We start from the raw sequence: 24,509 nt of genomic DNA, 5'->3' as shown, positions 1-24,509 counted from the left end.
AAAGAAAGAAAGAAAGAAAGAAAGAAAGAAAGAAAGAAAGAAAGAAAGAAAAAGAAAAAGAAAAAACAAAACAAAACAAGAAAGAACTACCAGCGCACCTGTGGTAGCACTGCTGGTTAAGCAGCAACCCTTGGTTTCGCCTCAGGTCATGATCTCAGGGTCCTGATATCAAGCCCTATGTCTCAGGTTCTGTGCTCAGTGTGGGGCGGGGGGGGGGGGTCTGTTGGGGATTCTCTCTCTCCCTGTGCCCCTCCCACTCATGCTCTCTCTTTCCCTCTCTGAAATATAAAAATAAATCTTAAAAAAAAAACCAAAAATCTGCCAATATAATTCTGAATATCACAAAATAGATGTTACTACTGTTTTTTACTTAAAAAAATACTTAGGAGTTTATAATCTGTGACAGGTTACATTTTCAAGTAAATGGCCATCTGAATTATAACATTCGTTTAGATTCAAGGTCACATGTCCAAATCCGGTTAAGGGCCAGGCAGGCAGAGTCAACCCATGGAGTGTACTGGATATGAAAGGAATTGAGTGTTGGGGTCTCAGTGAACTGGGGAACGGGAGCAACTGTCAGTCAGGTCTGGCTGATGGTTCCCATTTAAGAATTCAGATCTAGCTCTGCCCCCAGGTCCAGATTTTGGGTGATCTCTTCCTATTTACATTTGGCAGAGTTTTTAAAAGAAACATCGCATGTGACAATGCAACCACATGCGTAGGCAGAACTGAAACGCCAGCTGCCAGGGTGTAACCTCTGCTGTGGAAACATGCTTCCTTTCAGCGATTAGTAACTGTATCTAATTATCTTTGGGAAACCAAAGACCATGGACACAGCTATATTCAAGTATGCATTCTTATTTTGCCATACAATAGGTCTGGAACTTGATACAAGTTACCTCTTGTCTTCAAGACGTCATTTCTCTGGCTATTACATAAGAAATTGCTAATGAAGCCCTGTGGTGATGAGTGACATGAAGGGCCTGGATTTCCCTTAAAATCCACTACCCTCCTTTTGCTTTATTTCCTGCCAATATTGGCAGTAACGGGAATTTGTGTGTGTGTGTGTGTGTGTGTGTGTGTGTGTGTGTGTGTAAGGATCTGAATATTCACAATGTTGTTCTTTGTGGTTGTTAAGGCCATGGAAGGCAAAAAGAATGTAGACTAAGAATGGACTATAATGTATCACTAGCTCATCACATGTTTCTTGCTAAGATACCTCAGTCCTCTGGGCCTCAGTTCCTTATCTGCACGAATGTAAAGTAGGTATCTGATACTCCTCAACCTTAAGTCATACAGAGCCAGTGACAGAGTGATTGTGGCCTTGGCCACTGGAATCAGAATGCCTGGATTTGACTCTTGGCTCTGCCACTTACTAGCTGTGAGATACAAATCACGTGACTCATCTTCCCTGTTTCCGTTTCCCTCTCTGTAGTGTGAGGATAATAAGAAAACCTCACTTTTGATGAATAAGTTAGATATGTAATGCCCCTCAAATCATGTCCCAGACATAGTAAATGCTTACTAAATAATAGTTATTTCTCTCATTCACAGAGTCTAAGAAATGCCATTCTATGTACCACTAAAGAAGAAAAAAATAAAAATAAAAATAAAAATAAAAAAGGAAGAAAAAAATCACTTCAAATTAAATCCTGACATAATGTTTTCTTATTAGGATTTTTATTTTATACTTAATGAAAAAAAGGTCTCTAGGCCTTTTTTTGCATCACATGCTACACTTAGGTACATATAAAAAGAAAAATATACATTTAATTGGTTAGATTGACTTTGTGAATCACTTTGAAAGTGCAAATTATCATAGCAGTGCTTTTTTACCCGATATCATCTTCTGAGCAATGAGGAGCACTGGGAATGCATTATCTCCTTTCCCCTGCTTCCTGCTCTTCTTCCTTCTTCTGATTTGTAAACACTTTTAATTTCAAAAAAATTCCACTATGCACGTTAGTAGAAAGAACAGTATAATGAGCCCCGATATACCCATAACCCACATCAACACTGTTAACCCCGTACTTCTACCACCTGCAGTTTTTTTCTCCCAAGCCACTAACAGCTATTATGCAACTTTTGATGCTTCCATTTCCTTGATCTTTCTAGAAGATGCAAATAGAAGCTTTTCAGGTAAGAATCGGGACTCGTATTCCTTCCTCCCACGGCCCTGAAAGGGTTCGTTTTGGGAAACATCATGGGGCTGCCCTCATTCAGACACGTCAACAGAAATCCCAGCCAGGTTTGTGCAAGGGCAGGAGATGACAACTATGTCCCTGCTGTTACCTGTCATGCAGCAGTTGGAGGACCTCATTGATTAGAAGATGCATCCTGATGTCAGCGATGTTGAAATGGGAGAGGGGAGGAGTGTGACTTTGGCATTGAAGCAGTACAGTATTATCATAAAATGTGACCCAGGGGATAGAAGACCCTTTTCTTGATTTCTCTTCAGTGACTTTAACTCATTGTTAACAACATTGGCAAAACATATTCTTGGGTGACATATGCTCCTCTGTATTGTACATCTGAGGATGTCCTTTTATATGAACCACTCGTGATTTCTCTGCAGGAATACTAGAGTTGTTCCTTCATCTTCAGGACCGTGAAAATGCAGGTGAGTCCCATGACAAAAAGGTCACGATAACTCTTACTGAGGAAATTTAATTTTTTTGCTCTGAAACTTAAGGAATTCATCATCACTATCTTCTATAATCTAAAAAATTATAACAGGAAAGAGTTTGTGTTATTACCCTGATTACTAAGTTACCTAGGCCATGAAAAACTCTTTCAGCTGCTATTTTTGGGTCTCTTTTTCCCCCCAGAATTCTAAAATACATGTTATTACAACTTTAATGATAAATTTTGATCCATTTGTTGAGTCTATAAGTTTTATCTTCATGACTGACCTCTATGCCCATTATATTCTGTCTCATCTTTTAAACCCATGATTTCATTTTCTCCGTATTCTGGGTATGGCTGATTTGATTATCTGCAACGTCAGGTCTGCTTTTTACTACTTTCAAATAAGATTTTTATTTCAGTTATTGTCATTTTCATTAAGTAGTATGCTCTTCTTACCCAGGCCTGCTTTTCCTCAATAGAGACAATGTCCTCTTTTATTTCATTAGGGATAAAAAGTAGGTAATTTCTAAAACCATGTCTCCTATTTCATGAAATAGATCAGATTTATTTTTGAACCTTTATAACACGGCTCTGTCTGAGCAGCAGACTTGTGGTATGGTTATTCATCTTTGAGATTGATGTGTTGATATTTCCATCATGGAAGTTATGGTTTTCTTTGGACGTCTTGAGGTAGCAATTGTTGTTTTGGGAAGAGATAGATATGATCCTGTCATCTTAAATCTCAACCAGTGGTTCTCAAAGCACATAAGATTTACCTGGAGAGCTTTCTCAGGATGCAGATTCCAGGGCTTTACTCCCAGTGATCTTTATTTGGCACAATAATTGGAGCGCTAGGATCTGTCGTTTGTTAATTTTTTAAAAGATTTTATTTATTTATTTGAGAGAGAGAGAGAGCACAAGAGGGGGACGGCTCAGAGGGAGAAGGAGACTCCCCACTAAGCAGGGAGCCTGATGTAGGACTTGATCTGGGGACCTTGGGATCATGACCTGAGCCGAAGGCACCCAGGTGCCCCTTGTTAAATGTTTAATATAAAATTTTCAAACACACACTAGACAAGTAGTATAGTGAACCACCCTCTTGCCATCATCCAACAGCAGCAATTATCAGTAGTTTTCTCATCTTGTATCTTCTACCACAGGCTCCTTGTCTTATCTTTTTTTTATCTATTTAATTTTTATAATTTTGTTACACTGTTTTAGAGCATATCACAGACATCACATTATTACATCTTTAAATCTGCAGTATGTATCCCTAACTGATGAGAATTTTTTTTTAAACACGTAACTGTAATGACATTAACTCACCTAATGAAATTAACAATAATTCCCTAATATCTCACATCACATAATTGTATTCAAATTTCCTCTTGATATTAAGAAAATATCTTTCACAGTTAGTTTGTTGCATCAGACCCCCACAATGTGCATAGATTGCATTTGGTTATGTTGCTTATGTTGGAGCAGCTATTCCTAAAACCTGTCCTCTAAAGTCTGGATAAGATGCTGGCATAGGATCCCTTCCAGAAGGCAAATAGTTTGGTTCACAACACAAGAAGATCAGGAAGACAATGTCTGTCTTCTACCCCTGATGGAGATGGACAGAGAGGGATCAATTAAGGATGCGAGTCAAGGAAAATGTCCAGGGGTGCCTGGGTGGCTCAGTTGGTTAAGCATGTGCCTTAAGCATCTGAGGTAATAATCCTAGGGTTTGGGATCAAGCCCTGCATGGGACGGCCTGCTCAGTGGGGTTCTGTTTCTCCCTCTTCCTCTGCTGATCCCCCTGCTTGTACTCACTTTCTCTCTCTCTTTCTCTAAGAAAAATAAATAAAATATTAAAAAAAAGAAAAAAAGAAAAAAAGTCCAGGGGTGCTCAGAGGAGGAACCATCAGTTCAGATGGTGTATATATACACAAAAGATACTCACTATTTAGCCCTCATGCTATTAAATGACATAGTATATAAAATGTGCTTAGGATGAACTAGCATATGGTAAGCTCTCAATAAATGCTAGCTGTCATTATAATTACTCAGCAGACATGGTGAATAAAGTTTGGAGGCCTGGTCAGTGACTGAAAACAACAAAAAAAACTAATTAGCATTTATATGTCTTTAATACAGAGTTTAATGGCAGGTGGCAAAGGGTAAGTGCAGGAGAGGGAGCTGAATGAAGAAGTGGTGACTGGTTCTATAGCACAAAACAAGACAGGGATGGGGAGGGCAACAGGGTCAATGAATATCATTCTCTATGGTGTCCGATTGGTGTTTCAATCACAACAGAGACTCAACTTATTTCTCATTAATTTTTACATATGCTGCCGAAGGGTCTTTTCTTCTTTAGTGTTTCATAGGTAATTTAATGGAGTAAGAAAGGTAGAATGCCATATTTAGTACATGACACTGTGTTTTCCAGGCACTGTGCTAGGAATAAATAATGTGAAAACAAATGAGATAAAATTCATTCTCTCAAGGAGCTCACAGCCCAGTGGCAGAGAGAAAAGTGAAAATTTGTAAAATAGTGAGACTTTATGAAACAATGTGATAAATCTAATGCAGAAAGGAGTGCAGTAGTTTGTGGAAACAGAAAACAAGGCATGCTTATCTTGGCCTGGGAACAAAGGGAGTTTAGGTAGGGTGACATATAATGTAACATCTAATGCCCCAAGAGTAAAAGATGGTGCTAATATTAATCACAGGGAGACAACAGCTATAAACTAAGACTATCCTTGATAAACCAGAATGGATGGTCACCTAGATGAGGCCAAAGAAATATTTATAAGTCAGGTGATCTATGAGCTCTGTTGGGAGAGAACTCAATCACTGTGGAAGAGTGTCTTCCAAGTGTGGGAAGAGCATATATAAAGACAGACAGAGAGAGAGAGGTGAGAAACCTAAGATGGCTGTTGAGTCTAGAACGTAGCTTAGAAATGGGGTAGTTCAATGTGAAGTGTGTAAGATGGGTAATGATGAAAGAAGAGTCTAGAGCCGGACCAGGCCATCGGAGAATTGGTCAACTAAGCAGATGAGACTGAATTTTATCTTTGAAGTTATTGGGCATCATTAAAGGGAAAATGGCACAGTCAAATTTGCATGAAAAGTTAATGGCAGTAGATAAAGTTCACTGAGGTTCTTGCCTATCACATACATTTCTAAATGTAACGTGTCAATGACTTGATGGTATGCACATTGTTATCCTTATTTCATAACCATCTACAATGAGTTGAATAATCTGCCCATAAGAGATGGAACTGGCAAATATAGGTGTATCTAATTTAAATAGTGGTGTCTCTATCTCAAAATTCAATCTACACTCAACTTTAACAGCAGGTTTAGGAGCAGTGTGGTGAGGAGCCAGGGAAGTCCAGTGAAGCATCCACTGGAATCCAGGTAGGAATTGTGACAGGCACAGACTAAGGAAGAGGCAGGGGAATGATCAAGGAAGAGATATAGGCTTGCTATATTAAAGAAATAAAATCACAGGAGTTGGTTTGTTGAGTGAGTAGTAGGGGCAGTAAGTAGATTTGAAGACTCTAGATTTCTGGTTTGTATGTCGGAATAAATATTGATACCATTCACCAAAATGGCCAATTCACTGAAGGCAGAAGTTTTATGAAAATTCAATGGGTTTTCTTTTGGGATGTTGATATAGGATTATTGGGTGATACTTAGCAATTGGATATGCGAATCTGGTGTTCACCATTGAATTAACAGTCAAATTCATGGAACCAGATTATATAAAATGGAATGATCAGCAGGTTAAAAATGAAACCTAGGTACTGGCACCATTTAGAGGATGAACTGAAGGAGATAAGAATATAAATGAGACAGAGATGGATGAGCCAAAGGGATAAGAAGAAAATAAGGAGAATGAGTTAAGAGAGTAGGAAGTTCTGAGAGGGTGAAAGTGGTTGATAGGGGCAAATACTGCAGTTAAGTATAGTAGAACAAAAATGTTAAAGTCTGAATTAGGCAACTGGTAGCCCACTTTGGGGACCGAAACTGAATACTGTATATTCAGTATACAGTATTGTACTTATTATATGTAATACTCATTGAAACAAGTTTGAATCTCAATTCTATTATCTCTTATATTAGCTAGTTTTTTCTGCTTTGCGTCATCTATACATTTTACAGATTCATATCTATTTTAAATGTATTCATAATAATAGATACAATTCATTAAATGCCTGCTATATCTCTGGTTCTTTGTAAAAATTATCACTTGATTTACAAGCAAACCTGAAAAATCCATATTCTCAATTCTATTTTAAAGATGAATAGAGTGTTCTCGTAATTGTTATTCAGAGAAGAGGGGGAAAAGTGAAGTAGGGTAGATATCAAGGACAAGTCTCTTTGTACTTACACCACATATCCACTGTTCCCTTCAGGTTTCAACAGCATTGCCATCAGAGGCACCTTGGTTACAGCATAGGAAAACTAGTGATAAATAGCAAGGTTTTTTGATGTTTCCATCCCATGGAAGAAACTGGGTTATTTAATCCATTATAGAAGCAAAAGCACCTGCTAATATGAAGCAAAGATGGAGATATCCACATCCACAATGTATGAACCAAAAGAATAGACCAAAGGTACAGGTAATGAAGCTTAAAATAATCACATCTAAAGGGAACCAGAAGAAAAGGAACAAGGTTGAGTGAGATCTACAGGAAAATCAAAATGATACAACTCACTCCACTGGGCTCCATTTTAAAAAGGCAAGAGCTCAAATGATCCTTCCTGCACATCCCAATGAACTCTAATGTAAATTATACAACTGCTTCCTGACACTGAAAGGTAGTGTAGAATCCACAGGATGATTTTAATTAAAAGTTATTTTCAAAAGCAAACATGAATGGATTTTGCAAAAGGGCAAGTAAAAATCAGACGTCTGAGTGTTGCAAAGATTTCACTTATTAGGTGCACTTAGGTTGATATTATTTTGGATGAAAAAACTTCCGACTCCCATGAGGTCAGCTTCATTTTATACGTTGGAACACTGTGAACTTCAGGTGAACTCAGACCCATAGCATATTATGTTTTAAGGTAATGTTATAAAACAACAGATAAGTAAATGATACTATGAAAACATAAGGAAAAAACAGGGATTCCTAACGAACACAAAACAACCCCGAACTCTCACTCATCTCTGTAATGCTGTTGGAGAAGCAGAAGTATCCTGCCTTCTTAAACATGACCCCATTAAACTGAGGACTTTTTCAGATCACCTGCTTCATCTAATCTTCCTCGACCACTGTATACAGCAGTCAAGGTCTCATTTCTTCTTAAAATATGCCCTCTGACTGTCTTGCACAGGTGCTATTACTGACTCACCCATAACAGGGCATATGTTCAGGGTGATTTCTTTAAGAGAGTGTGGAATGGAGTGGAGAGAGAAGGGAGGATTATTTGCTCCTTTCCATTCCTGTTCCCAACTGGCCCAGCCTTGGTTAGACATATGGCAATAAACAGGCGTGCAGCCCGCAGGCACATGAACGGCTAACAACAGAAGTCCTTTAGGGATGCTGTTTGGAACTTTGGCCTTATTAACACCATGCTCTCGCCCAAGGGTTCTCAAATTTTGGTGTGAGTGAGAATCACAGGTGGAGTAGTTATTAAAAATTTAAGCACTTGGATCCCACCTCAGTCCCACCAAATTAAAATCTCTGGAGGTGGGGCCCTGGCATTTCGCTGTCCTCAGGCTCCACAGTTGACTCAGACACATCACAACTGCAGAACCACTGCTCTGGCCACCAGGCTCCCATCGTCAGCCAGGACTCTGACTACTCGCTGCGAGGCAGATGGTGCTGGCTGACAGTAGCTCTGTCCTAGTGGCCCACGGCCTGGTGGAGGCGGCTGCGGCTGCCTGTCTGATTTACAGTTTCTTTTTAGAATCTGTTGTCTGCTCTCTACCATTTGGAAACGAAATGAAACCAAACACAAAACCAATATACTTTAAAAATTATGAAAGTAGAAAAAAAATCATACGACTGCAACATTCCAAGATAACTACTATTAATGCTGCAGTAAATGACTTTCACTGTATATTCAGACAGTTGCAACCATCCTTTTATGGAATCTTGTGCCCCATTAAAAAAATTAATAGTTTTTATTGAGGGTATGTGCATTGCGCTAAGTACTTAATGCTCAGTATTTTGTTTAATCCTCATGGCATCTCTGTAAGGAATGCACAAGTATGTCCACTTTTATAAATCACAAAAATGAAGCTTAGAGAAGTCATAGTAGACAGTGGGAAAATGCTGGTTTGAACCCTGAAACACAGTCACTTGTCTCACTTTAGCTTTGATATATGCACGTGTCCAAGATACTGAAAACATTCTGTAAATAACATGAATAATGGCCACATACATTTCTACTTTAGGACCCTACAATTTGCTTACCCAATGCTTATAAACCAGCATTGGGTTATAAATTGGTCGAATGTTGCAATATCTTCATAAATTTAGCTTTATCTGTGTTTCTAATTTTTTCTTTAAGAGGAATTCTTAGAAAATGAATCAATATGTCAAAGAGTATAAATATTTAAAAAATATAATTCTTGATGCAAATTACCAAGTTGCTTTTAACAAAAGATTGTAAGAATTTCTGCATACTTTTTTCATCTGCCCTGGACAAAATGCTTATGGTAGCCATTTCTGATTTTTTCTAACTGTAAATAAATCCTAGATGACTATGTATGTATATTTATCTTTGCCTCCACTTCTGATTATTTCCTTAGGCTACATTTTTAAAGGTGGAATTGCTGGATTAATGGGTAGACACATTGTAAAATATGTTAATACTTATGGTCTTGCTAAATTATTTGCCAAAAAGATCACAATTATACTCCCACTAGCAGGGAATGTGAGTGACCATTTCTTCACACCCTTGTCAACAGAAAATATTTTGTTTTTTTCTGAATTTTTAAGAACTGATGAAGTAGAACAGCTTTTCACATGTTTATTGACCTATTGCTTTCCTCTTTCCTTTTTTTCTTGTAAATTTTTAAATTTATGTCCTTTGCCTTTACTTAAAAAAATCTTTAGGTGGCAAGTCTCTTTCTTATTATTTATTTGAAAGAGTTCCTTATATTAAGACTATTATCTCTGTCAAATCTGTTGCAAAATGGCCCAAGTTTTTCATTTGCATATTTCTTATGAAAGTTTTTGATATAATGCAGTTTAAATTTTAATATGTCATATCTATCAGTATTTTCCTTTATGGTATTTACCTCTGGTTTTAGATACAATTTAGAAAATGTATTCTCAGGCACCTGGGTGGCTCAGTGGGTTAAAGCCTCTGCCTTCAGCTCAAGTCATGATCCCAGGGTCCTGGGATCGAGCCCCACATCAGACTTTCTGCTCAGCAGGGAGTCTGCTTCCCTTCCTCTCTCTCTCTGCCTGCTTCTCTGCCTACTTGTGATCTCTGTCTGTCAAATAAATAAATAAAACCTTTAAAAAAAAAAGAAAATGTATTCTTACTGAACTAAATATAAATATTCACATATATTTTCTTTTATTTATGGCATCATTTAATCTTTAAATCATTTGGAACATGTTTTAGTGGAGGGTATAATATAAAAACTCTAATATATTTCAAATAGTTAATAAAGTCAGCAATATTTCTCAAAAATTTATTTTCTCCTTATGTGAAATTCTATTTTTGTATTTATGAGAAAGATCCATACACACACACACATACACATAAAACTCTTAGAAATATTTCTGCAGGTGTAATCAACATTTTAAGCATTCTGATTCATTGATTCACTCATCTGGTCTTTCATTTATTTATTCAACACATATTCATGAGTACATTCTACATGCAAGTACATAATTAGATGCTTTAAACTCAATCTCATTATTATTGTATTGACAGAGAAGAGGTCTTACCATTTAATGACAAGTTTTACTTTTCTCTAAACTTTATAATACTGATGGTCTCTTCAGTTCATTAGGCACTTAATCATCTCAAGTACAACAGCATGTCTTATTTAATTTTAGAATGTTTTGGTTTGGGTCCATATGAAGAAGATAGGCTGTTTTTTGCAAGGACTATCTGATCTTCTAAGTACCCCTTACAATGCTTAAGAAATATAGGCTTAAGTGCACAGTACACTTTTGAGGTAAATTTACTCTCAATTAAAAGTTAAGTGTAAATCATTTACACAAATATCGCAAATGAAGCAGATTCAAGGGGGTCAAATGACTTATCCAGGATCATACAACCAATCAATGACCATGTTAGGATCAAGACCCTGACCTTTTAGCTGTCACTTTAGGGACCACTCCTGTTACCACACTCCCCCTCCACTCCCACCCCCGGCATTTTGCTTGGCTCATCTAAATGAGCTGCTCTCCTAAAAATCTTGGGATGAAGGCAGAGTCAGTGGTTCTCAAGTCATGAGTGAGTGTCAAATCATGAGGAAACTCTTATGGATTTTGAAATGATTCTGTTCTATATCTCAGTATGTGTATACATAGGCATTATGTGTCTGGTTGACTAAGTTATTAGTGGCATAGGAGAATTAAATATACAAACTGAAAAATTAAATACATACGGCAAAGAGATAATTCTTGTTAAAGTAAATATAGAAATATTAAGGATGGTTATATCATATGTTGAGGTCAACACTTTTTCAGTGGAAATATATTTGAAATTATAATTGTGTTTAGTGAGAAAAATGACTTTATATGAAAATTTCTTTGCTTTACTCCTAAAACAAATGTATAAAAATCAATTAATGTAAAAATCAATTGAATCTAAATCTATTCTTTTGATAAATTACATTATAATATATAGAATCTGCAATGAATATTCAACAAAATTTTTCTGAATGCTAACTCACCAGGCCATATGCACTATTCATTATATAAGAATGAATAGAACATATTACCCCTCCTTTGTGAACTTTATACCCTCTTAGGAAAGAACAAGAAGTGACTAGAAGTATAGTAGGTATAATAAAGACAAGCTTCGAAGCTAAGTTTGAGAAAAGACTCTTCTGAAGAAGTGATATTTAAGACTGAAAAGATGAGTATAAAGAAACTTGAGGGGGTAGAGAAGTTGGAGGCAGGAAAGAACATTCTAAGCATAGACATTTTAAGCAAAGGCAGACAGCAAGGTGTGGTATTATCTGTGAAAAGTTGGCCAAACTTTACGAAGCTATGGAATTAACATCAACCTCTCTATACAAGGAGCTAGAGGGATATAAGGAGCAAAAAAGTTTGGTTGAGACCTGAGCTTGCTTGATCACTGATATGAAGGGGTCAATGTGAACTTGCCTATATGTGAGGTAAGGAAAGGATTCATAGCACAGGTTCTTGAGAAGGAGGGAGGAGAGAAATATAGCACAGCAGGTGTAGGGGTTGGTCTGTCCACTGAGAAAAGGGGAATGGAAACACCAGGAGACTCAAAGGCACATACGTTTTTAGGTTTGATGGTGGAAAGTGGAAAGAGTCAGCATCTCTGATGGCTTGTGTTTTCTCACTGAAGTAGAACACCTAATGGGAATGAAGAGAAGGAAGAGGAAGTTGGAGGAATGCAGAGACTTTGAAGTAATCATTGGGGTCAATGGGAGAGACAATGTGAGGCCTTTTGTATGTATACCTGTATTAAACAAAACCTATCTTGATTTTCATCTATAAAGTCATCTGAGAAATATGGGAGAAAAAAATAATACAAGGAAAATCATTGAACTCTGATTCAAAAGATACTTCAAAACAATTAATCCAATGAGATTGAATGTATACACTTCCCATAGAATAAATAAACCAAACCTCCTCAGAAAAAAAAACATTTCTTGTCTTCCATTCACTACCAAACAGCTTGAAACAATATTTCATACTTGTTTCCTTTTGTTCACCCCCAACTCATTCCTCAATCCCTTGCAAGGACAACTGAAGTTTCTAAGGATATAGCTCATTTAAGTGACAATTGTTTGGAGTCATCCTACACCATTTTTCCTCAGAACTTTATATCCTTGAAACTCTCTTCTCTTCTGATACCTTGAAATGCCCTAATTAACTTTTAAGATTTTAATTTTTTTTGGAGAAATTTTAAGTTTACAACAAAATTGAGAAGGAGGTATGTAGAGATGTCCCATAAACCCCCTGTCCCCCACATTTATATACTCTTCAACTATCAACATCACTCACCAGCATGACATATATATATATATATATATATATATATTTTTTTTTTTTTTTTTTTTCAACCAATGATCACTGAAATGATTTCCTAAATTACAGGTGTCATCATGTTACTTCAATGCTCAGAATCCTCCTATGGCTTCTCATTAGTGACTGTTATCATTTATCAAGCTCTTCCTAAATTCCAGGCAGTTTTCAAATCTTGCCTTATATTACCTTATATAATTTATCCTCCTCATCACAATCTAAGAGGAGTATTGCCCCCATTTTACAGTTAAGAGTATTGCAGATCATAGAGCCAAATTAATAATAAAGCCAGAATTCAAACAAAGCATCTGGTTAACTTTAATTCTCTGCTCCTAACCCTTACCCTGCTACCTGGAGAATAAAGTAAAAGTAAATTCCCTACTTCACATTCAAGGTCCTCAAGATGTGTCTCAAATATACATCTTCATCCCTTTGTTCTACCCTCTCTCTTCCCAATTTCAGTGAGTTGAATTATATTTCTGGCAGGGATATCAAAAAATGGAAAATCCTTGAAGTGCTAATTCTCCAAAGAAAATGTAGTAATTAACCAAGGACTATGAAACTAAAATATTCTATGTTGCACCTACCTGATTGAGGAAATAGAGATGAACTGGTTATACTTTAAGCCAAATATTTTTAATAGTATGTTACCTCTATATTTTTTAATTTGAGGGGATATTTTAAAAGATGGTAAATAATTATTATAATACTTTATGTAAAGCAATACACACACTATGCATGTTTTCTTGGGCTTCAGTTTCCACGGCTGATTGAACTTATTCTTCCTTTATAAATGAATACACCTCTTGCTCCTTTGTATTGATACAAATTCTACAGGTGCAAGAGGAATGAATTTCCCACATTGCACAGAAAAACAAATGCAGCTATAAGTAACTGTACAGATTTTAAAAGTTTTTATATATGTGTAAGTATCATAGTACATGTGTGTGAAGGATACATTGTTTAGTGTTGTTTGATTACCCCAAATCTTTGTTAGCCTGAAAAGTCTATTAATATTTTGCATAAATTTGGGTGATTAGATTTCCATTTTTCTTGGCAAAATCTCTGGAATTGGAATAAGAGAGATTATGGATGTCACAATGAATCACATCAATAACCAGGAATTAATATTAATCTGTAAGCCTCTCTCTACAAAGAAAACCACTATCAGCAGACAAAAGACAGCATATTTACAAAAGCACTTACTCTGTTGAAATATTCACACTAAGGAAGTGAATTTACAATTCATTTCTCTCTTCTTACTTTCACCTATTTATTATAAAATCCTATTTGCTTCTCAAAATGTGTAGCTACAACAAATATTCATACAATACTGCTGCATAATCTGTGGGAAATCAGATATAAATTACAGAAAGACAATGAATGAGAAGAACACAATCCTCCATGGTGTTCATTAATGGGTACTTGTGACAAGGTACTGTCAACTTTAGTTTACTAATTTTCCCTTGCATGGTTCCTCTTTCTTCAGCAGAAGGCATAGGCATTACTAAGTTAGCTAAGGAAAAAAATGACTCTCTTGTCAGAACATACATGCCAGGAAGCTTAGGGTTATAACTGGGAAACATGAATGAGGTCCTCCAGTCTCATTCATTTAATGAGTAGGAGAGGAAAATGGCCATACCATATCAGATAATCCTCTTTATGCCTTCAGCCACTTCTACACCATTGAGTATTTCTCATTTTCCCATAAGCATTTGAATAATTAAGGAATTAGTTGGGGGTGGCTCCTAGATGAATCTAGATAGGGAATTGAAAACATCAATAAATCCCCTTGCCTTACACCCTTCCTTAAGGGAATTTGCAAAAAACACTTTCACTAATGACAAAGTGATTGCAGGTCTCTATCTTCATAGTCTCTTCAATGTGTGTCCTTCTTTTAGGAAGAAAATCTGACATTTATTCTTTATTGTGACTTCTATTGCTAATTCCACTGGGTAGCAGGGGAGAGACTCCTCATATCTGGATGAAAAAGAGAACAAAGGCAAAAACAACAAATGAAGGTTCACTTGGGATCTCTGAAATGTACTGCTGGGATTGTGTGCAATTGTGAGCACTAGTCGTGGACTATTGATTGTACACCTGTGGATTCCACGCACAAGTCAGATTCCTAAAATAACCACAATTTCATGGCTGATCATAAAGCTCTCATTGTTTTCGACAATTTCTGACCTGCTTCTATGCTGCCAATATGTCTGCTGCCATTTTTAATAAGCTTTAGAGCTGGTGGATTAACACTGAATGTCAAGCACCACAATTAGAATTGCTGATCGTATGCAGAAACACTATTTTCATATATTAAAAAGCTGCCTTATTCTTGCCATAAAATTCAGCACTCACTTCTGCTGTATTTGATCATTCTTACATGTACTTTTTAGCTCTCAATAACCCTTGTGCGAAAGGAGCCTTTGAAAGGGAAAGAGAAAGTTAACATAAATAAAAATGACAATCCTAAGTGGGATCTAATTTCCTTTCTCTTTTCTAAAAAGGTGCATTGACTCTTTAGCTGTTCATTTTTCCTATGATTCATCATCAACAACCACATAATCCAAAAACCTATAAAAAAGAACATCTGAAAGCTGGACCTCAACAAAGTAAGGTACATTTCCCTAGCATGGGTTGGAGTTGGGCTTTCTTATACTCTCAAATCATAGAGCATAATTCTCTAGACAGGAGTGATTTACTTATCCACTCCACTTCAAATTATTCTCTATAGTTGTGCAAAATTGCTTCTGAATTTAATCCATATTTTTCTACAGCATCCAGTATTATAAATTTAATTTTGGGGAGAACTCAGTATTTCCTAACTGTTTCACAAAAATCTAACGTATGTCAAAATATTTTTTATACATGTGAATGACAATCAGTGAGATACAAATTACTTATTGAGATGTCTCCATGACTAATTTAATGAAAACCAGATTTAAAGCAAAATATTATACTCCTCACTGAGGGACACCACTCTCTACCATTCCAAGTCAGTGGACTAATCAATGTATAGCTACCAATGAATTAGATTTCTATTAGATATTTTTTCTTCCCTTTTCAATTCATTTTTTTAAATACAGTAAAGTTTCCTGTATCCACTAAAGGAAACATAGAATATGCAAAATACTGTAACAGAGAAAAAAGCACCCATCATTAAGCCCACCACATTAATCATTAACATTTTGGAGGTGTTTCTATCTTTCCCTCAAATCTTTTCTTATGCATATTTTAAAAAAACAATCACAATTAAACTGTATATACAATTTTTATCCTACTTTTTTCACTTGCATTATGTACATATTCTTGTTTTTGCAAACTATGGAATATAAATTTTAATGGTGATAAAATGGACTACAATGTAAATAAATTATTAGGTCAACTGTCTTAAGCATAGATTTGGTAAAGATTCAGGGATAAAACAGGTATTTCTAATTTTCTTCAGTCCAAACACCATTATTTACATACATACATTAAAGATTTCTGAAAGGTATCTGTAAATAAATATTTTAAGATAAATTATTGGAAGAGGGGATGTTAAAGCCTATTGTTCAGCATCATAAGAATTAGGATCTGTTCATCAAGAGTAGTCCCATTTCAGTCCTTGCCTTAGTTCAGACTTTCACAAACCTACTTCATTAAGTGACCATCTTAATAGTTACTTTCTTGGTTCTTCCTTAGTATATAATAACCAATAATTAATTCATTTACTATCTATTTTTTGAGTGTCTTCCACATGAACGATATTGTGTAAGCCACTATAAGTGAACACTGATGCATGAAGGGTCAACCCCTGCCCTCAAAGAGATAATACCACAAAGAGTGGAGATAAGTAAACAATAAATAAAAGGATATTATAGTAAATAAAGTAGGAGTTCAAAAGAGGGAATGATTGCTTTCAGTCAATACAATCAAGTAAGGTTGTCATAAAGAGAACATCTGAACTGAGCTTTGGAGGGTGCATAAAAATTGAATCAGTAGAAAAGGAGAAGACATATAACAATATGAGCAAAATTAAACACAGCAATTAAGGACATGTGACTAAATAACTGAATTAGCCTAGAATGTAGGAATTAGTGGCTGACTTAATGATGTAGCTTAATCATCAGGCAATGGTTCTTGGACTCCATCTGTTATGCCATAGGGAGCCACTGTAGGTTCTTTATCACAGATACGAGAATTCATGCAGCAAATTTATAGAACGTTAATATGGCAGTAGTGTGTAAATTGGATGGAGCAGAGAAAAAGTAACAAGATATTTAGGTCAGATCTATTGAAATGACCAAGTCTGACAAGGTGAACTCATTGGAAATGGCAAGAAAGCAACTGACCTACTCATTCTAGCACAATTGTTAAATACAAAGGAAAAATGTTACCATAAGAATTTGGAAAATTAAATGCTCTTCAACACACAAATGGAAAAAGAAGATATGGTCCATATATACAATGGAATATTATGCATCCATCAAAAAGGATGAATACCTAACTATGGATGGGACTGGAGGAGATTATGTTGAATGAAATAAGTCAAGCAGGGAAAGTCAATTATCATATGGTTTCACTTACTTGTGGAGCATAAGGAATAACATGGAGGACATTAGGAGAAGGAAAGGAAAAGTGAATTGGGGTAAATTGGAGGGGGAGACAAAGCATGAAAGACTGTGGACTCTGAGAAACAAACTGAGGGTTATGGAAGGGAGAGGGGTGGGAGAATGGGTGAGCATGGTGATGGGTATTAAGGAGGGCATGTATTGCATGGAGCACTGGGTGTGGTGCATAAACAATGAATCTTGGAACACTGAAAAAATTTTTTTAAAAAGTGAGTAAGTGACAAACTAAGGAGTTATTTGGACTAACATAACTCATGTGTGTTTGGCACTCTTTATCATAGGAATTGGGCAAGGTAGAGCTTAGAGAGGGAAGATTTGCAAGGCTGGAGCAGGCTCTATAAAGTTGTCCCAGTCAGTGCCCTGCACCAACATGGCATCTTGGGAAAGATAAGCAAGTAGGTCCCATGAGGAAACAGAGCTGTTATGACTGAGACAGATCACAGGGATTCTAACCAAATTAAACTATGGTGTAGCCTAATCAGGCTTATGTAAACTGAGTGATAGAGATCTGAGGGAAGATGATCTCCACAGGGAAGGATAAAGTACTATTCTGGGAGCACAGTGCGAAGATGGTAAGAGCTCCATTTAGAAATTAGGTCATTCTGGGATGGCCTGGAATGAAACTGAGGGACAGAGCCATAATGTGACTTCTGGAAACTGCAGCTGGCTGGAACCAGTGGCGAACTGGCAATAGACACTGAGGTAGGGTTTGGCTGAGTTTTGTCCTCAGGAGAAAAAGTGTTCAAGAAGAGAACCATGGAACCCTGAGTGCCTACAGAAGGGGGCTGACCAGTGCCTAGTTATGCTGCAGTGTGTTTTCAGGAGCTAGTATCTGCTCAATAGCATTGCAAAAGTCTTGCCTTTCATCAGTGAACAGAGATGGAGAGATTATTTCCAAACTCTGGAGGGACTTACAGTGGAAGACAGATATTGATTTATAATTCATTACCAACCTCGCTATTAAAATATACAATGATTTGTAGATTTTAGAGTATCAGTTAACATCAGCTGGTATGAAACCTCAGGATGGGGCTCTCAGGAAGAGAGCTAGGACAGGCAAGTGTTGGCAACAAGTAGAGCTCTACAACAGTTTTGGCTATTGTCTCATTGGCAACTTCAATGATTGTTTTCTATTGAATAAATCGTAGGAGTTTATGGGATTTTGCCAAACTGAAAAATAACAAAACTTGCACTGTGAGAAACTAGCAAAGTTCCCTTATTGTTTTATTAATGAGATAAATAACTAATTATCCTATCTGTGAATGATCATGGTAGTTTTCAAATTTCATTCTAAGGAAAATATGTGTCAGACTCAACATTTCTTTAATGCCTTGTCTTAATTTCTACCAATATTCTCAAAATATGGTCCAAAGACTGGTGCTGATCTGCAGACTATTCCCTGTCTGTGATAGGATATGCAGCTTTTGCCAAAGTGTTAATCAATGTACTACTTCTTCCACTGCAAAACTTTGCTAGGAAAAAACGTCAGTTAACTATGACTATGCTTAGTAACTTAATTGATTTACATTCTGGAACAAGTTCCTTATCTTCTCATGGGTAGGTAACAAAAAACTCATAGACATACAGTAATCCATAAACTGCATTTTAGGTAGGCTTGACTTATACACATTATCCCATTTAGCCAAGTAAATGAGTCAAACTGAATTGAGGAAAATGCAGGGCACACAGACTTTTATTTCCTTTTCCTCAGTCCTATGCCAACAATATGAAAATTCCACAATTCCACAATGCTTAAAACATGTTAAGTGGTTCAAGTTTCTCAATTATTTTGAAAACTTGAACATAATGATTGAGTTTCACAAAGGATTAAAAAACAGCAAACAAATGCATTTTTCTTTTGATTAGGGACATTAGTCATAAAATTGTAACTAATATGCCCAAAGGGATTCAAGAAGCCTCTATATCCATGGCACAAGAACAGATATTAAGAAAAAGGAACAAATGGGGGTACAATAAAAAGCTCTTGTGTTTTAAAAATATATAGTCAAAATAAAGTCAACTGAAGGGTTGGAGTATGAAGCTGAGAAAATTTCTCAGAAGACTGAGTAAAAGGAAACACACGCACACACACACACACACACACACACACACACACACACACACACAGAGTTCTACAAAGGAACAGGAATTCAGAAAGTACCAGACTTCTTTCATCAGCAACCAGTAAGGTCAAAAGTTGATAAAGTAATGCTTTCAAAATTCTAGGGAAATATTATTTTCAACCCAGGATTCCATTCTCAGCCAAATGATCAATCCAGAATGAAGAGAAAATAAAGATGTTTAATTCATATAAAGTTAATTTCCAAATTCTCTTCAGAAGAAGATAAAGATGTAATCTAGAAAAGTGAAATACAAACAGAAGAAGTCAGGGAAGTGAAAAAGGAGAACGGAAAGGAGGATTCCTACTGTGATGGATGTCCTGCTGCCTGGGAAACCAATCATTCACACTGAAGTTGGTAAGCTGGGCTGTTCATCTGTGCAGCTAGAATGCCCCAACTGGTGGTTATCAAGGGCCTCTTCTTTGATTGGCCAGTGATCATGTTAGTTGTTAAAACAGTTTAACTCCAAGATGAATCCAAGAGGGAGGTCAACAGGGAAAAAAGGTGACAACATAAATAGATTTTATAATGGAGTAGGTGAAAAGCTTCAGACTACAATAAACATATATTCCATATTCCATTGCCAATAAGAAAACAAAGAATAAAGGAAAAGTTGTAGAAAAAAGGATGGAGATTGGATATAAAGCAGATATGAGCAAAAAAAAAATAATGTGGCATAATTTCAAGCAATCAGAAGTAATTTAAAAAGAATCTATTTGACTTTATGGTAGAAATCCTCTTTTTCGAGTGACCAAAGAAGTGTCATGGCATTGGTGTTGTACAGAAGGAAATGTAATCATAGCACTCAGTTCATCCATGACTAACATCAACAATGCCATAGTAACCCCAAATCTACTTGGATTCTAACTTTTAGAATCAACTTAGGGGTCAAGCATGAAAGCCCTGGTTATGGTTACAATGGAAAATGCAAATCCTTAGAGTCCTGAGAACATAAAAAATAACGATTAGAAGATGACCAATGGATTGAGAGAAGGAAAAATAGAATAAAGTTTCAGGCATTAAAATTCTCACATAGGGGGCGCCTGGGTGGCTCAGTGGGTTAAAGCCTCTGCCTTCACCTCCGGTCATGATCCCAGGGCCCTGGGATCGAGCCCCACATCGGTCTCTCTGCTCAGCAGGGAGCCTGCTTCTCTTCCTCTCTCTCTCTCTGCCTGCCTCTCTGCCTACTTGTGATCTCTGTCAAATAAATAAATAAAATCTTAAAAAAAAAAATTCTCACATAGGGTTAATCAAGGTGCTTACTGAAGTTGATGGAATAAGAAACCAAGAAATACATACTTTCTTTTAAAATTACAAAGATAATCAACAAAAGACTTAAATTAGTAAAATCAGCATCAAATAATGGAAAAAGGAGAGCAATTAGTAAAAATAATGATATGTTATTATTGGAGCTTCATATTTCATAATGGGGAATCAGTAGATATTGTCTAAAACTTTTAATCAAGAAAGAGAGGTAGATGCATTTTAGTTATGGAGGTAATCCTACTATAAAAATAAAAATAGAAATAATTAAAAGAAGCTGTCTCTGCATAGGTAGTGAGATCACATGAATTAAACCCTCAAACTTCAGTTTTCTTGTCATAAACACTAACTGAGATTTTAAATAGGAAACAAAACAAGCAGAAAAAAAGCATTTGTTGAGGCTCTCCTGCATGAATGGGAATACTGAAGGAACCAAAGTGTAATCTAATAACCTGAAGAGTTTCCGATCTACTACATGTGACAAAACATAAAACAATTTCAGGAAAAGAAACCTATGAGCAAGTGCCTAGCATGGTGTCAAATTTACTGTGTAGGAGTTAAAGGGATACAAGTACCCAGTGACATTATTTCCTCTTATTTTTGTAGCTTCTAAGGGAATATTGAGAGAACAGTTCTTTAGAAAAGCCTTCATGAAAAAGAGTAGTCTACCAGCTCAAGGTACCTTCAAGGAAGTAATGGATGTATACAGTTGGGGATAAAATATAAAGGCATTTTTCAACAGGTGAAACCCAGGAGAAAAAAAATCCAAAGATAAGAAAAAGTGGTGAACATGTGGTTGAGTGTAGGGGATGATAAGTAGAGCAGATACTGAGCAGAGAAACCATATCATGCAGATTTTAATAGCATGGCTTTCTATAGGTTCTACTATATGTTATCTTGAATCATTTATTTCTGGCATGAAAAAAAGCTATATGAAATAACAGTTGGGTTTTATTTATTTATTAGACTTGAAGTTGCTTCTAAGAGAGACCGGTTTTTTATAAGAATGCAAATTTAAAAAGCCTTCTAGAATTTAGAAGAGGCTTGTCATTTAAAACCTCTATAAATTAGATATGCTCTATTCTACACAACAAACTTTTATATGTTCTTTCTCACAAGATATGCAGCATCAACAATTTGTTAAATGTGATTCTTCTGAGGAAGTCTTTTGAATTTAACCTCGATAATCCAGCAAACTATGACCTTACTCAAACGTCTGTTCATTAGAAACTGCATGTAAAAGAACTCTTGATTTTTCTCTGAAACAATTTCCTATACTATTTTTAGTTTACTGAGTTAAGAATTTTATTTTTCTGTAAAATGTCAGAATTTGCTAATAACTGAAGCATACTGAAGACTAAGTAACTTGAAATGTATTTAAGATTCCCAATGCATTTTTTATTGTTCCATTATTTCAAGCACGTCCCATGTACTGAAAATATGTTTAGCTGCGAATTTATAGAAGTAATAAAGAGTTCCTTACTGCATCAAGAGTTCCAAGCCATTGTGGTCACTGTGAAAACATGTCCTTTCATATCTCCAACTATAGGAAGTCTGATTGACCAAGAGCCTTAGTGGTTGCAGGGCTCCAAAATCCATCTTTGTGTTTGACCAGGGAGTCTACACTTCTCAAGACCTGCTCCCAGAAAACCACTGAACACAGAGGGACAATAAGGCAACCAGTTCTTGGGAGACATAGGGCTCCTCTAATGGATGATTATTGGCTCAAAGATTCCCGACTGGCTTTGTAGACACTTACTTAGAAATGCACCGTTGTGTAAAACTTTTCTTACCTAACCTTCATTTCTTCTCTCTCCCTCCTCAATAGGGCATCTGCATGGTGATCTGACAACGTTCCCAACCTTCCCCAGCTTCCTCATCTTTTTCTCTCATGCAAGTTGTCCCCAATAAATCTCTTGCATATCTAATCCTGTCACAGTATCTGCTTCTTGGAAGACCTGAGCTAATAAAACATTAAAAATCACATCTTATGAATATCTGATTTTTGGAGCAAGATGGCAGAGGAGTAAGAGACCTAAATATCATCAGATCCCAGGAGCTCAGCTAGATAGTTATCAAACCATTCTGAACAGCTACAAACTCAATAGGAGAGAGAAGAAGAGTAGCAATTCTAAGAACAGAAAATCAACCACTTTCCAGAAGGCAGGACATGCGGAGAAGTGAATCCAAAGAAACATTCGGGAAGATAGACCATAGGGGGAGGGGCAGTCTCCCAGAAAGTGAGAAAGCAGCGGAGCACAAAACTGGAACTTATAGAAGTCTGCTCCACTGAGGGACGTTGCTCCAGAGGCTAAGTAGGGAGCACACAGGAATAGTGTGGTCTCAAGACCTACAGAGTCACAAAAAGACCAGGGGTGTCAGAGTGTGGCAGAGCTCCCAGGTATTGGAAAGGGGAAGCCAGCTGCAGAGACGGAGCTGAGGAGTGGGCTCTCAACTCGCGGTTACCTTAAACCGTGATCTGCAGCACAGTCAGGCCACTGCTAAAAAGCAGGGACCACTCAAAGAGCAGGGACCCCACAAGTGGCAGACCTGGGGAGACTCTCTTTCCTCCTCCAGGAGGAGTGGTGCAGGAGCACATGGCAGGAATCCACTGGGTTTGGAGATGCCAAACGGGGCCATGCGCCAGAGATAGAAATGCTCAGTTACAGGCTGGGTGAACATGGAGCGTGGCTGGAGACCAGGAAAAACAGGAGGGATTGACAGCTTTTCTCTGAGGGCACACTGAGGAGTGGGGACCCAAGCTCCCGGCTCCTATGGGACCAGAGATTAGGAGACTGCCATCTTCATTCCCATCCTCCAAAGCTCTATGGAAAGTATTCGGGGAATAAAAGCTCCCGAGACCAAACTCAAGCAGATTACTTAGCCTGGCCACTGGAAGGGGCAGTGTAATTCCACCTTGGGCAAAAACATTTGAGAATCACTGCAACCCCCCCCCCCCGCCCCCCTGAATATCAGCAAGAACATCCAGCCTAGACCAAGTTCACCAATCAATGAGACTGCAGAACGCCAGAGCTAGGGGAAAGCAATACATATAATTCATGGCTTTTTCCCCATGATCCTTTAGTCTTTCAAAGTTAAATTTTTTAAATTTTATTTTTTTCTTATTCTATTTTTTAAAAAAAATTTCCTCTTTCCAATTTTAACGTTTTTAAATTATTTTATCTTATCAATACCTTTTTAAAAATCTTTTAAAATTTTCATTGTTATAGTCATAATTTATCCTTCATTGTATTTAACCTTATGTTTTGTAAACATATAGGTTATTTTTTTCCTTTAAAGTTTTGGGATACAGTTTCTTCTAACAAATCAAAATATACCCTAAATTTAGTGCATGGCTTTGTTCTAGTCTCCAGCCTGATCACATTCTTTTTTTTTTTTTTTTAAACCACCTTCTTATCAATTACCTCTTTAGAATTTTTTAAATTTTCATCTTTATGGTTTTATTCCATCCCTTCATCATCTTTACCCATATATTTGTATATATATAAGTTTTTTCATTCTTTTAAATTTTTGGAGGTAATTTAATCTAACAGACCAAAATACATCCAAAATCAAGTGTGTGGCTCTGTTCTATTCACCAGTCTAGTGTGTCTGTGTGTGTGTTTGTGTGTGTATGTGTGCATGTGCGTGTGTGTGTGTGTATATATATATATATATATATATATATATAT

At 36.7% G+C, this 24,509-nt stretch overlaps 1 protein-coding gene across 2 annotated transcripts in view; it reads right to left on the bottom strand.

The window, feature by feature from the left end:
- Positions 1-24,509, bottom strand: part of LOC111143062 (netrin G1) — a 329,149-nt gene that overhangs the window by 167,795 nt on the left and 136,845 nt on the right. The gene's annotated exons all lie outside the window — the stretch shown is intronic.

Source organism: Enhydra lutris, unplaced genomic scaffold (assembly GCF_002288905.1).
Source record: "Enhydra lutris kenyoni isolate GAN:26980312 unplaced genomic scaffold, ASM228890v2 scaffoldscaffold9, whole genome shotgun sequence".
Classification (NCBI taxonomy): domain Eukaryota; kingdom Metazoa; phylum Chordata; class Mammalia; order Carnivora; family Mustelidae; genus Enhydra; species Enhydra lutris.
Note: the sequence above shows the minus strand (reverse complement) of the source record. Positions and strands in the feature narration are given on the sequence as shown.